The 16052-nt window shown below is 40.5% G+C and overlaps 1 protein-coding gene across 1 annotated transcript in view; it reads right to left on the bottom strand.

Moving 5' to 3' along the window:
• Nucleotides 1-16052, bottom strand: part of MTUS2 (microtubule associated scaffold protein 2) — a 783807-nt gene that overhangs the window by 633823 nt on the left and 133932 nt on the right. The window contains exon 2 of the mRNA XM_089685846.1: nt 10744-10803. The gene's annotated coding sequence lies outside the window, so the exon portion shown is untranslated. The remainder of the gene's footprint in view (nt 1-10743; nt 10804-16052) is intronic.

The raw sequence follows: 16052 nt of genomic DNA, 5'->3' as shown, positions 1-16052 counted from the left end.
TTTTAAGAAGACCAATTTGCAATGCTCGTCTATGGAGTGTCTCCAGTGCAGAAGACAACCATCTTGGCTGGATCTGGATTGATCCAGGAGGACAGTGATTGGCTGATACAACAAAGCAAGGGGAACTGGGTCAGCAGACTGTTGTGAGGAGAGGAAAGGTCAGTCTTAAAGATGGCAGGTAGGAAAAAAAAGACTGGGGTGCTTCTGGCTGAACGGAACCCTGCCATAACTGACCACAATTAGGAGAGACTGCTTATCGCACAGCACCTTGCCTTAGAGATGGGAACTTTCTCCCTGGGAAGGTTTGAGGTGTGATTTGAATGCCTGATGTGATCAGACTGTACTAGAGAGCACCCCTACCACTTGTAAGGAAAGAAAAGAGGGACTGTCTCAGCAGGATTGAAAGAGAGACATCACAGCAACTCCTATTCCTGTCTGAGGACTTAAACTGAACCAGAAAGATTTTTCCCCAGGTAAGGCAACAAACCAAAATAAAAGTACAACATAATTTACAACATAATTTTTTATTACAAATGTTTAAAAGACATTAGATTCTCACAAAAACAAAAAACACAGATGGCTAAGAACAACATATACAAGGCGGCTAAGTAAGAGGTGCAAGCTTGATGTAAAAATAGGAGTTCCTTTCTCAAATGATCTTGAGAAGAAAAGGAGTATTCTTCAGTGAAGTACCCAACTCGTTTCAGGGGTAAACTGAAGAAAGAGGATGGCTGGAGAAAACTCATCCAATTGCTGTTTGTCTTTACAAACCACCTATAGATTAAAAACGTCTTTTTATGTCCACCCGCATCGCCAACCAGAGTTTCCACGACGGGGGAGTTATAGGATTCCAACGATGAGGTCACCCAGACGCTTCCAGGACCATATCAGGATCTAGAGGTACAAATGGATCCTGAAATGGAGAAAACGCCTCTGGTAATAGCAACAAAGCTGTTGGTAGATAATGCCTGAACTGAACCAGAGGACATGTTGGAGACCCAGAGGAGGGTGGAGAGTGCAAAGACTAACACTGCACAAGTTAATCTATTGTCTGCTGGGAACTCTTGCACTTTCTTCAAGGGCCCCAACTTTGCATGGCAACATTTTTTTTCATTATTAACTGCTTGTGTGATAAAACGAGGACTAGTATAGCATGTTAGGACTGTCTTTTTGTACTGTTACTAGGTAAAAGCAATTCAATTTTGTTAATTGCTCTTAGTCAGAATAATGCAGGTTTCTAACCAGATCTCTCATGGTAACATTATTATTATTATTTTACAGTATTTATATAGCGCCAGAAAGTTTGCTCAGCGCTGTACATTATAGTGGGGGAGAGAACATGAGACAATACAGTAACAAAACAATACACGAGGGGTACGAGGGCCCTGCTCTTTCCAGCTTACAATCTAGGAGGGAGGGGATAGTGGTACAGGAGGAAGTGGCTGTGGGGGATGGAGTGGTGGGAGGAGTGGAGGAGATCGGCTGTTAGGCGAGGGTGGGGTAGGCTTCCCTGAAGAGATGGGTTTTCATGGTGCGCCTAAAGGTGAGAAGGGTAGGTGACAGTCTGATGGATTGGGGTAGTGAGTTCCAGAGGATGGGGGAAGTCCTGGAGAAGTCCTGCAGTCGGGCGTGGGAGGAGGAGACCAGGGAGCTAGAAAGTAGGAGGTCTTGTGAGGAGCGAAGAGTACGGGTTGGGTGGTATTTGGGTATCAGGTAGGTGAGGTAGTTTGGGGCAGTGTTATGGATGGCTTTGTATGGCAGAGTTAGTATTTTGAATTTAATGCGTTGGGCAATCAGAAGCCAGTGGAGGGAATGACAGAGGGGGGTGGCAGAAGCGGAGCAGTTGGTAAGGTGGATGAATCTGGCCGCTGAGTTCATTATTGTCCTTTTGATTGTTTGTACAAAAATGGAACAAGTAATTACACTCACTAAACCTCTCTTCATTTTGGCTATGTTTGGCCCTTAGAAATTCTTTCAAATACTGTACCTCAAAGTGTGCTATTAAGTGCTGGGTGAGCGAGGTGTGTCATCTTCAGGAGTGCAGAGAAATCACAAAACAATTCAGCGGCTCCTTTGGTTGCTACATTTTTTTGTGCTATTCCCTGCAGAAGAAGCACACACAGCTCCTTACAGGATACGCAGGAGTGTTATTTAACTTGTTGCATAATGTCCTCACTCTTTTCCTGTGTCACCAATCACATTCCAACATCCAAAGCAGGTTTACAACTGAGTGGTGGCTGTGAGGATCTATTTAGTACATTGAGGAGGATGTTCTAACACTACAAACAGATATAGTCCAGGATCACCAGATTACAGAGGGACAGTGGTAAATATTTCACATTCAGAGGAGTGGACTGGTGCAGTGATTGAAAAACGATATTATTCAGTGGGTAGACAGTGCTCATTATATGAATCTCAAGGTTGAATGTCCAAATTTGGCTGCAGTGTATGTTTAAAGGAAACATATACTGTGGGAAATATGCAGCTTGCTATTGCTAAGCTCTCCCTCAGAAAGTGTAATTACCTGGGACTTACTCTGATCCAATGCTTTATTATTTCTGAGCCACTGATCCGGAACTAGTATGCAGGAATTCTGATTTAAAGGTTAACTCCACTTTCATGGGCAAAAAAAGTAAATACAAAAACATATATAAATACAATTAACAATTGCTATACAAATCATATTGTATTTGAATGTTATTAAAAATTACCTTTCTTTTTCAATCTGCAGCACTGTAATTTTCTGTAAAATGCAATTGAATATGGCAATCTGGAGGTGTTCTGCACACAGCTGTTGTACAGAACGCCCCCAGAAATGTCAATTCCTGGTTTTGTGATTGTCTTACTGATTTTTCTTTTCCCGGAAGTCAACACTAAGATACAAGTCAGATTTTGGGCATCCTCTGCAACAAACATTTCATTTTTGGTGAGATACTCTAAAAGGTAAATTACGTCTAAAGGGATTTAGACCCTGACACTTTCCCCTTTAGAACCCTGCAAGAGCAGCAGCTGGTTAATAATTATAAAGTCACTCCCATTCACGCTCACTTTGCACATGAACACAGACACAGACACACAAACAGCTATTTCTTCAGAATAACAAAAGGTAGGACTGTGCAACAGCGTTTGTTCAAATCCTTGCAATGTACATAGATCACCCAGAGGGGAATGCTTTTTTTCTTAACAAAAGTGGAGTTGATCTTTAACTTGCCACATGCTTACTCCAAGCTCAGTGACTTGTGAAAGATTATAGATAACAATTAACTACCATTTTCAGAAGGAGGTCATCAGTGCAGGTCCCATTATTTTCTCATACAGGTTTCCTTTAAAATGCCAAGATCATACTTTACCTTCTGAAAGGCAGATATAAAACTGTTCATGTTTATTAATTCACAAATGCTGTAACACTTGTATGGATTGTATGAATACATTAATAATAATGGACTGAAAAGGTCTGGATTTATTCTTCAGTCCAATGGACATCAGGTCCAATAACCCTGTTACAAGTGGCTTGAATAAGTGCGAACATATTGCTTGCAATTTTGTATAATTTTGGACAATCAGAAATTACTAGATTTGTTGCAATGATTAGTTCTTGATGAATAGTTGAATTACCAGTATTACATTTTGCAGGAAAATACCTTTTGTTTTGAAAGTACAATTTCTGCTGTCTAACGACTTTACTGATTCAGATCATGAAAAGGTATAAACAAACATGGCTAATGAATGATTTTTCATTGGCCAGAAGCCTGATGCTTATTCAACAAATTGTAAAGGCAGCAAAGCACAAAGTGCAGCTACTGACAGCAACCAAAATATAGTTCATCTAACTTTGTGCATACATTACAGATGGATGGAAGTTAGTGCCTGTAGCTACTGCCTTTGCACTTAGCTCATTGGAACCTTATGCTGTTTCAAGTTGCTTACACTATGTGCGACTTAGAGAAATATATTTTTGTTAATATATATATAAAAGTGCAGCACTAAAAATAGCAAAAATAAATAAATAAAATGAAGATTGTGAATAGTGAGTAATAACCACTATAAAGAAATCAATTCAGTCTCAGTGCCAAACAGACACTATATATATATATAATGTCCATTAACCGCTTCCCGACCGCCCTATAGCAGAAATACTGCTACAGGGCAGCAAAATCATGTATATATGTGATTTAGCATTTCCGGGTAGGGGGGACGCACACGAGTCGTGTGCACGCCCTACCCACGCCGCCATTCGCGACCGCGTCTATCAATCACCGGGCCCTGGCCGGTAATTACCCGCCGGCACCCGGTGATTACCGAGCATCTCTGATAGGGAAGACTATTTTGTTTACAAACAGTCTTCCTCCCTATCAGCTCGGGCACACTGCTTTGGATGGCTGGGCACAGCACAGCCATCCTGATCAGTGTGCTTACAGTGAAGCACACCCCCCCCCGCCCCCTAGTAAATCACTCCCTACATATAGGTAACCCTTTGATCACCTCTCATGTTAACCCCTTCCTGCCCAGTCTCATTAGTACAGTGTCAGTGTTTTTTTTTTTAGCACTGATCACTGTATTGTGTCACTGGGGATGTCAGTGACACCAAGTTAGTTCCACCCCAGTGTCAGAATGCCCGCTAAAAGTTGCTGATCGCCGCCATTACTAGTAGAAAAAAAAAATTCCAGTATCTTTACTGCCATTTGTAATTGGTATAACCTTCACGTAAACCAATTAATTTACACCTGTTGGGATTTTTTTTTAGCAAAGACATGTACCAGCATACATTTTGGCCTAAATTTATGGCGAAATTTGATTTTTTAAATTTTTTTACTAGACATGTTTACTGTATTAACAAATAGTCCAAAACTATCGTTTTTTTTTATAGCGCAAAAAATAAATTTTGGCCTAAATTTATGATTTTTTAATTTTTTTTTACTGTTTAATAGCAAAAAGTCAAAATGTAGTTTTTTTCCCAAAATTGTTGGTCTTTTTTTTTATAGCGCAAAAAATAAAAAACGCAGAGCCGATCAAATACCACAGAAAGAAAGCTCAATTCGTGGGAAAAAAGGACATAAATTTCATTTGGGTGCATTGTTGCATGACTGTGCAATTTTCAGTTAAAGTAACACAGCCCTGTAACGCAAAAAAATGGCCTGGTCAGGAAGGGGGGTAAATCCTCAGGAGGGAAAGTGGTTAATAATATTGTGTGTCTCCAGTGATTAAGGAATATCAAGTGTATCCAAAATGCACCACGTGTCACCCCACTCAGTGCTCACAGGAGGCTTACCGGATAATGTTGACCATCATATGATAGAATGGTCAATTAGAGTGCAAATGTAATCTAACAGCAACCACTCCAAGAGCTCCTTCTTAGCCTCCAGCCGTGTGTTAAACAGAATTCCCACACTCCAGATAGGATGATCGTTGATAAGCACATAGAAAGCAGGTGGAACAAGAAAACTGCCCATAGTGTAAAATCCTTAAGCAATATTTATTGAGCCAAAGTAATGTACTTACATCACAAGCAATTTAATACAGCATGTTACTGTATATGGGCAAAAAACCACGTGGACCACATCCAAAATGGCCACGGGCGTGCGCGCATGTGTGGTGTTGTACGCCCTAGCTCCTCTGACGCGTTTAGTCCGATATGACATCATCAGGGATTAAGGGCACACGTCCATCACCGCGCTTAAATAGAAAAATCACAAAGAGAGGACAGGCTGTGATTGGTTGCCTCCGCTACAACATCAAGGTTATTATGGCAACACCTAAACACCGCAGACTGCTGCAGACCACGATGTAGGGACAATAAAACAAAACAATGGAAAGGGGAACATGAAAGCAACCTTAATTGCACTGCCTCATACAGGTAATCTAATGCATCCGAATGTTAGGAATGTCTCAACCCCCTAGAAGTGAGCAATATAACTGCTACGCAATAAATATTATATTAAAAATCATGAAAAACCGCCTAGAGGTAAACGGTGTGAATACACCTGTAAATGATTAATAATAAATAATAAACAGATGTAATATGGTAGAGAATTAAGATAAATAACTATCACTATCCTAAAAATTGGAGTACAGTACTTCACATTACTACAAAGATACTAAAAAAAAACAGTCAATAATAAAAACAATGCCTTAATTATTGTTAATGAAACAATTACTGTCCCAATCAAGATTCAGGCCATAAGGTACATAGGTCTTAAGGTCATATATACACTTGACCTCAGAACGAGATATCTCTCTTTTGGCATTACCTCCCCTCCAATGAGGGATGTGCTTTTTATCACAAGAAAGGTAGTTCCATCAGGGAAAAGAGGGCATAGTGCCATGAAACACTGTGCCACTTAAATTCTTTTCTAATGTTCGCAATATGCTCATTAAAGCGAATGTGTACTTCCCTAGTGGTGCGCCCCATATATTATTTCCCACAGGGGCAGGTAAGCATGTACACAACATTTTTTGAATAAGTGATAAAAGAATAAATATTGTAAATCATTGAGGTTTGAGTCAAATGAAAGCTTAAAATCTTTCTGTCCTTTAGTGTATTGAGTTTATACAATTTACGCTTCCTGCAAGGAAAAAAACCTTTATAGTCATGAAAGAATTCCGGGCGAGTGGGAGGATCATAAATGTTGGGAGCCACCCTATTTCTCAACGGTAGAACTCCCCTATAGGTGACAATAGGTTTTTCAGGTAGAATGGGACCTAATAATCGATCATTCTTTAACACAGAACAATGTTTTTTGATAATTTGCTTGACCTTATAATGCTGTGCAAAAAAGGAAATAATGAATGAGAGACTTAAAGAACTAGACTCAGCAGATAATTTGGGTTTCTCTATTAGTAATGAGTTCCTATCCCTCAACATTACCTCAGATATAGTTCTATCCAAATCAGTCTCATTATATCCCTTTTCTATAAATCTAGATTTAAGAAATTTGGCCTGCTCCAAAAAAACATATGTGTACAATTACGCCTCAAGTGCAGAAATTGGCTCTTCGGCATGGAAGAGAGCCACGTGGGGTGATGACAACTCCCTTTGGGTATGAGACTATTTCTGTCGGTGGATTTAAAAAAAGTGGAAGTAACTATAGTGTCCTTCTGAATGGTAATCTTAAGGTCAAGAAATGTCAATTCACTCACACTTGCCTCATGAGTAAGGGATATACCCCTATCATTAACATTAAGGTGGTCTATATAGGAGTTTAGAGAATTTAAGTCACCCTCCCAAATCAAGATGACATCATCGATGTAGCGTTTCCACAGTATGAGCTCTGATCATTTCTCCTTAAACGCTACATGTGGGAGAATGATGTAGTGTTGAAAGAGAAACGATCAGATCTATATAGACCACAGTTAAAGTAATGCAGCACCGTAAAATAAACTGCTTTTTTAACTGCATCCTGATTGCCCTATAGCAGAAATACTGCTACAGGGCTGCACAGTGCGCAAACTCACATATATGGTTTTCACGCCTCTCCCAGATAGCGTCAGATTGCCCGTCAGAACACATATAACCCCTTTGATTGCCAGGAACACGCTCATACACAATACACCTCCATTGCTAGTATAGATCAGATCAGCACTATACCAGTGTTCACCTTAGTATAGTGTCCCCAAAAATGCAGCCCCGGCACCTGCGTTTAGCCCCTACACTTATGCCCCTTGACCCTGCAAGTGCAGTGTCAGTAGGTCACTGTCACTTGCACACAAAACTGCAGTGTTCGCAGAATCATGCCTGATCTCTGCTAGCACATGCCGGTAAATTTTGATGAGTCCCATAAGTGCAGTACAACCTGGTGCGGTGGCGAACACAAGTATTGTCCCACTGCCACCAAGAATTTGCACACATTCTCAAAGAGCCCCTAGTATCCTTCCGGATGTGCTTGCAAATCCCTATTGGCAGCCCACAAATTCTGCAGCACCCGTACTTCCCCCATTCACTGCTCAACCCAGAATTCAGGTGGAAACATCAAATTTAAATACTCCCCTTGATTTTTTGGAGCTGTATTTCACAGAAGATCTGTATGCATTGATTGTGGATCAAAACTATTTATATGCACAACAATTTATCGCCGCCAACCCAAATTCAAACCTTGCCAGACCATCGGCATGGAAACCCATTACCGTTTCTGAATTTAAATTTTTTTTGGGCCTAACCCTCAACATGGGCATTACTAAAAAAAATGAGTTGTATTGGTCCACAGACCCGATTCATCATATGCCCATGTTCTCTGCTGCCATGGCTAGGCATAGATATGAGAGTATAATGTGTTTTCTTCATTTCCAGGACAATACACTCTGTTGTCCTCGGGGTGACCCTGAATTTGATTGGCTCCACAAAATTTGGCCCCTCGTAAATCACCTTAACCAAAAATTTGCAGATGTCTATACTCCCTAGTAAAATATCTGCATTGATGAGTCCCTCATTAATTTTTCTGGCCGATTTGCATTCAAACAATTTCTCCCCAGCAAATGTGCCAGATATGGGATCAAGATATATAAGACCTGTGAGAGGGCAACAGGCTATACATCTAAGTTTTGTATTTATGAGGGAAAAGAGCCCCCTGGATGCCCAGACTACATGGGGAGCAGTGGCGAGATAGTTTGGGATTTGGTGTCATCCTTTATCCTTTATCCAAGTTTGCCACTATTTAGACATTTGTACTATCTTGGAATTAGCGCATGTGGCACCGTGCATCCTAAAGTGTGCTCACCATTAGAAGTGGGTGGATGCAGGGTGGCATATTCTAATGGTGGGCATACCACACACTTTTTCTGGCAGAGATCTCTTCTCTTTTTTTCATTCAGACCACAGGCTGCATGAAAAAAAAAGAACATAGCATATATACCCAACAAGGACCAGCGATGTACTGGTACATCACTGGACTTTGAATGGTTATACCGGGATGATGCCTACAGATCACACATGTGGTATCCCCATACTCAGTAGAAGTAGCAGAATGTATTTTGGGGTGTAATTCCACATATACCCATGGCTTTTGTGAGCAATATATAATTGAAATGACAACTTTGTGTAAAAAAAAAAATGTTTTTGTCATTTTCCAAAAACGTGTGGAAAAAATAAATCTTCCATGGACTCAATATGCCCCTCAGCAGATAGCTTAGGGTATCTACTTTCCAAAAAGAGGTCATTTGGGGGTGTTTATACTGCCCTGGTATTTTAGCACCTCAAGAAATGTGATAGGCAGTCAGAAAGTAAAAGCTGTGTAAATTCCATTATCTATACCATAGTTTGTAGATGCTATAACTTTCAGACAAAGCAATCAATATACACTTATTGGGATTTTTCTAACCAAAAACATGTAGCAGAATACATTTTGGCCTAAATTTATGACAAAATTTTAGTTTTTTGGATATTTTTTATATATTATATATATATTTTATATTTTTGTAAATTTTCAGTCTTTTTTTGTTTATAGCGCCAAAAATAAAAAGCGCACAGGTGATCTAATACAAACAAATGAAAGCTCTATTTGTGTGAAAAAATGGACGTAAATTTCATTTATATATCGTATTGCATGACCGCGCAATTGTCAGTTAAACTAGCGCACAGCTGTATAGCAAAAAATTGTGTAAATTGCAGTATCTATACCATAGTTTGTAGACGCTATAACTTTCACACAAAGCAATCAATATACACTTATTGGGATTTTTTTTACCAATAAGCAGAATACATTTTGGCCTAAATTTATGACTAACGTTGAGTTTACTATATATTTTTTATAGCTGAAAAAAATATATAGTTTTTCTGCAAAATTTTCGGTCTTTTTCTGTTTATATCACGAAAAATAAAAAGCGTACAGGTGATCAAATACCACCAAAAGAAAGCTCTATTTGTGTGAAAAAAGGATGTAAATTTTGTTTGGGTGCAGCATTGCATGACCGTGCAATTATCAGACGAAATAGTGCAGCACCAAATAGCAAACAGAGGCCTGGTCATTAAGGGGGGTAAATCCTCAGGATGGCAAGTGGTTAACAAATATCTCATGATGGTGATGTAACAATATATATGATCTTCCGAAACAGCTTTTAATATATGTTTTCCATGTGAGGAAATTTTATATATTTGATGGAAAATAAAGATTTTTGTATATTTTTAACTATATGTATTGATGCCTCAAAAGTACCATAAAACCGGGGGTTCTTTTCTCAAATTTGCCTCCTATTGGATATAATCCAGCCCTCAAACACATCCCTTACAACTTTAGAACCTGAGAAAGAGGGACATCTTGGGACAGATAATTACTTGTAGACTATACAGAAACTGTTAAGATAATGAATATTTTGGTCAGGTCTATGTGATACACAGCATATAGAACACAAAGGGGTCAGTTTTAAAAAAAAAATGCTTTCTGAATGTCTCAGCATTCACATAACAGTCAAACAGTATATGTAATGTTTGTAATATGTGTCAGATGTCAGTTTCTCTTTGTTATCTTTCACAGGGCAAATATAGAATCCCCTAACACTGGAGAAAAAAGCTTTAAGAATATTTGACCAGAAGAGTTAAGGAACATTCAACCAATAGAGAAAATAGTGTAACACTATAGGCTAAACACATTCAGCCAGAAGAGAAAATAATATGAGGGAGACCTCTGCACTCTGTACAAAGCATATGGAGATTCCTGTGCTTAGCACCGTCAATGTAAGGAATCAGTTACTGCAGAGAGTGAACTGCTTTACAAAATTGATACAATATTGCAGATACAGAACTGCGTTGTTTACCTTAGAGGATCTCTTGCTCATCTGTGAAAGGGTTTCAATCCTGTTAACTTATCAAACAACCTGTTAAAAAAAAAAAAAATTGTCAAACAACGAAATTCCATCTCTGAAACACTGACATTTTAAAGGTACATGTATGCAAGTAGTTTGAACCATTGCTGACTTATTAACAATTTCACTACTCTGGCCATGATTCTGGTCATCTCTAACTTGCCCGAAATCAATGCAATACATAACAATCCAAACTGTGTCTCTACAACTGTACTGTAATCAGTATTAACCCCGTGACACCGATTGCATGCAAATATGCGGCCTCTCGACGTCTGGGCCTTGACGCCTTGACGCCTTGACGCTGAGCGGCCGCATATTTTCATGAAATTAAAAAATATCTATGTGCTGAGAGCGCACGCCCTGCACGCTCCCAGCACATATGTCCGCTACTCCCGGAAAGGTCCTGATCTCCCATTTCGATCTAAACGATTGAAACTCTTAAAGGGCTGGGAGGCGCTGGTGCCAAGAGGTTAAACACAGGTTCTAGAAAGTGGCCACTGCATTGCAAAGCATTATGCAAAGACATATTGTTTCAGGGCAGATAAATACATAGTCCTTTGTTTAGCACTGCTACCTTGCAGTTTGATTCACACCAAGGACACAATGGGGTTGATTTACTAAAGATAAATATACTGTGCACTACAAGTGCAGTTGCTTTATATCTGAAAGGAAGCTCTGAAATGAGGTAAAGCTCTGCTGATTTCTTTCATCCAATCTTGTGCAAGCACAAATGCTGTGTTTTCTTTTCCTTGCACGTTCGCCTTAGATTTAGAGCAACTGCACTTTCAGTGCACAGCCTATTTGCCTTTAGTAAATCAACCCCATAGGATAACACTGAGCTGCTTCTACAGGCAAAACGCACAACTCCTGTAGAAGCAGCGATTTGTAAGCCAGTGTGAATGTACCCTAAGAGTTCCTTTTACTTGCTGAGGAATGAAAACCCATTTTGTTAACTGACATAAGTATAAAACAATGTGTGGATATATTCTTCTGTTTACATCGTTGAAGATGGTAATTTACATTACCCAGCTTATCCTATTATATTTTCTATAGAATCTTGAATTGCACATTCATCATCTTGTGTCACTGACATGTAGAAGTAAGCAATTCTGGCTTCTAAGCCAATCCTGCTCACAGCTATGCCTCTGCTTTGTACGCCTATGCAAATATATCGGTACAATCCTCTAACAACATGTTACATTGATATGTACATGAACATTTTGTCAGGCTTGAGTGGAGATGAATAATGAATTAAGCAAATACAATACAAAATGTATGCCAGGTATACAGTATATAAAACAGCGTGTGTTCGTAAAAAAAAAAGTAAAAATGTTAGCTCAGATACTGCAGATTTTATTGAACACAGAGAGCAATGGTGTGCAATTACCCAGAGAATATCCATCAAGTTGTGTTCTGCTTGGTGCTGGCAATGCAACCAATCAGATTTTAGTTTTTTTGCTCTGGTCATTCTATTACAGCAAGAGTGCTGATGAACAGGGGCAGACTGACCATTTGGAAACTCGGGCACTGTCCGAGGGCCCGGGGTCAGTAGGGGGCCCCATGATCCCCTATTGCCCAGGGGCTCCATGAGTTGTCAGTCCAGTTGTCAGTGATGAACCATAGCAGCTGACTTATAAAGGCCAAGGAAATTACTGACTCTATATGGAAAAAAAACTGATGGAAACTGAAAAATTTGGGGGAAGAAAAAGCAAAAAAAGTTGAATTGAGAAAAGACCTAACAAAAATGGATTTGCCTTTATTCAATAAGGATTTTGTATTCTTAGGTGCTGAATGGTGAGTTAAGTAACAACCAATCATAATATTTTTTTACTGGTCTTACTACAGCAAAGTAAATGCTAATTGGTTTATATGGGTTTTTAACATACTAAATAGACAGGTGTGGAGCCATCTAAGGCTATCAAATATAAATACAAAATCAACGTCCAACCAATGTAAGCTCAATGCCTACAGCCAGGGCTTTTTTCTCAAAGAATAGGTGCAGGAACTCCCCTTTTCTGAATCACTTCTTATTTCCGCCCCCCTACCCACCTTTGAGCACAGTCCCTTGGTTCCACCCCCTACCCATCTCCCAGTACCACTCCTTATAGAGAATACACAGCCAAGTATCATTTTGTGGTGATATGTAATTTATATTACATTTTTTAATGATAACAAGAAAATCAGTAAAATAGACGCTCTGCAACCAGCAGCAATAGACCCCCCCCAAGCAACAAAATACCACCATAGCAGCAATAGACCCCCAGAAGCAACAAAATACCACCATAGCAACAGTAGACCCCCAGCAGCAACTACAGATCTCCCAGCAACAGCCAGCAACAATAGACCCCTCCCTCAACAGTAGATCAATTCCAGCAACAATAAATCCCCCATCAGCAACAATAGACCACCATGCAAAAACGGATCACCTCCAGTGACAATAGATTCCTCAGCAGCCAGCATCAATAGACCTTCCAGCACACCTTGCCATTACTTAAATTCAGTACTGGAGGTGCTGTCACTGCGTTTCCCCGCTTTCCTGCTAAAAAACAGCCATGCCTACAGCCAAAATAATATGTGCTCAGGCAAATATACAGTGCCAATATAAGCACAGAAATGCACTGCATATATGGTTCAAACATTATATTTGTTGCATATATAAAACCTATACATACAACCCATAAATGCTTTTATAAAGTGCCTAATTTATTTTGCATTTGGACTAGAGCAGGGAACTAATCCAACAGTGAAATTGTGACAACATAAGCCCGCCTCGGCCAATCAGCGGTATTCATTGATAAAAGATACAAGGCTGAGAAGCAATCAGACCAACTTTATTTAAATATTTAAAGTCGTTCTAAAATGCAAGGTTTTTTACCTTCAAGCATTCTATGCACAAGACTCTCCCTCCTCATTGGCTGAGACAGAAGTGGGAGCCATTGGCCAGTGAGACAAAGGGGGCGGGGCTGAGCCATGACGCTGTGTGTAAATGGACACGCAGAGCAACAGCTCCGGAGCAAGCCTTCTTGGGTGCCCCCATAGCAAACTGCTTGCTCTAGGGGGACTAGGCAGGTTGTTTGGGCCAGGACTGGGGCTGCTCTGTGCAAACCCACTGCACAGAGCAGGTGAGTATAACATGTTTGTATTTTTTTTAATTGCCTTCAATATTAATTATGGCAGTAGATGGGAATCTGACCATACTTCTGCTGGAACATAGTGCTGCTTACTGTATGCAGCTAATGCTACTACACTACAGTATATTACAGTGCACATAGCAATATAATGGAAATGGGCCAGCTTGGCCTAAACAAACTATTTAAAGTCAAATAAACATGAAATTCTATTTTAATCACTCAAGACAGGTAATGTACATTAGCTTCAAGGCCGATAATTTTACTTCCCCCATTTAAAGTAAATCTATAGCCATTCCATCCGTGGGCAAGTACTGGTGGCATGACAGTGCAGGCACCTACAAAGTGTAACACAATCTGTAAAGTGCTGTATTAAGGAAAATCATCCCCTGGCTTACCCTGCAGCCCTTCCTTTCCTGCTCAATTCCCAGTTGACCATGAAATGTAATGGACATCATCGCTGGCAAATACTGAAGTACTGAGAGCAGGAATGGGCAGATTACAAATCCACCATTGGATATCTAGTTGTTTTTCCCAATACAGCACCTTGAACATACAGATAAGAGGGGTACTTTGTAAAAAGATTACAATCTACAATTAATTTACAGTAAACACGAGGAATATATAGATCTAAAAGACAACATATAAAAAAAAAAATAAAGCAATTAAAAAAATAAAATGTATGCAACTGAAATTAAATTGAGTAGCTACCCATTGCATTATTATAAAACGTAGCCAATTACCTAGTAAAGTACAGATAAAAAACTGGCATGTATTAATACTGAGAAAGAAGCTTGTCTAATGGGTTTTGCATGGGTAACAGCATGATAACAATCCTTAAAACTGAGCCAAAACACATGCCTTATTTATTTCAGGTATAGTGCTGTCAATTTACATATACATATTGTACATTCACATCAGTCGCTAAACCTCAAAGAGCGTACAATCTAAGGTCCCTAACTTACATTCATACCTACACATACTAGGGACAATTTAGACAGGATATAATTAACCTATCAGCATGTCTTTGGAGTGTGGGAGGAAACAGGAGTACCTGGAGGAAACCCACGCAGGCACAGGGAGAACATGCAAACTCCAGGCAAGTGGTACCGTGGCTGGAATTTGAACCAATGAACCTAGTACTGCCAGGCAGAAGTGCTAACCATTTAGCCACTGTGCTGCCTACCTTCTGTATGAATCTTTGGTGAGACTAAATATTAACCGCTTGCCGCCCTGCCACTGTGTATATACGTGTGCAGGGCGGCAGTGGAGCGCAAAACCACGTTTTAAAATGGGTTCCGCGCTCCCGACACTTTCACCGGCAGGGGGCGCGCGCGCGCTCCCGCCGACCCGCGGGTGACACGATTTGATCCAGGAGGGATCAATCATTAGATTTCAGCCAGTGATTTCTGGCTGAAATCACATGATCGGTCCCTGTCCTATCCTGTCCTGTGTTGACAAATACACAGGGCAGGATATGATGTCATTCTTCTCTGCCTGGACACATTCCGTTCCAGACAGAGAAGAAGACATCCAAAAAGTGAGTACACAAGCACTACACTACAGTTAGAACACTCTAGGACACATTTAACCCCCTGATCGCCCCCCCCCCAGTTAACCCTTCACTGCCCTGTCACCAGTGTCACTGATCAGTGAAGCGATTTTTACTGATCAGTGTCGCTGGCGACTTCCGATAGAGTTAGCGCCCCTCCCAGATAGCGCCAGATTGCCCGCCAGTACACCAGTAATCCCGTTTAACCCCTTGATCGCCCCCCCCTCCAGTTAACCCCTTCACTGCCCTGTCACCAGTGTCACTGATCAGTGAACCAATTTTTACTGATCACTGTATCAGTGTCGCTGGCGACTTCCGATAGAGTTAGCTCCCCTCCCAGATAGCGCCAGTTTGCCCGCCAGTACACCAGTAATCCCGTTTAACCCCTTGATCGCCCCCCCCCCCAGTTAACCCCTTCACTGCCCTGTCACCAGTGTCACTGATCAGTGAACTAATTTTTACTGATCACTGTATCAGTGTCGCTGGCGACTTCCGATAGAGTTAGCGCCCCTCCCAGATAGCGCAAGTTTGCCCGCCAGTACACCAGTAATCCCGTTTAGCCCCTTGACCCCCCCCCCCCA

The sequence above is a fragment of the Staurois parvus genome, unplaced genomic scaffold, assembly GCF_062004578.1.
Source record: "Staurois parvus isolate SC_StPar_1 unplaced genomic scaffold, SC_StPar_1.0 ptg000387l, whole genome shotgun sequence".
NCBI classification, from domain to species: Eukaryota; Metazoa; Chordata; class Amphibia; order Anura; family Ranidae; genus Staurois; species Staurois parvus.
The sequence above is the reverse complement of the archived record's forward strand: the minus strand, read 5'-3'. Positions and strand labels throughout refer to the sequence as shown.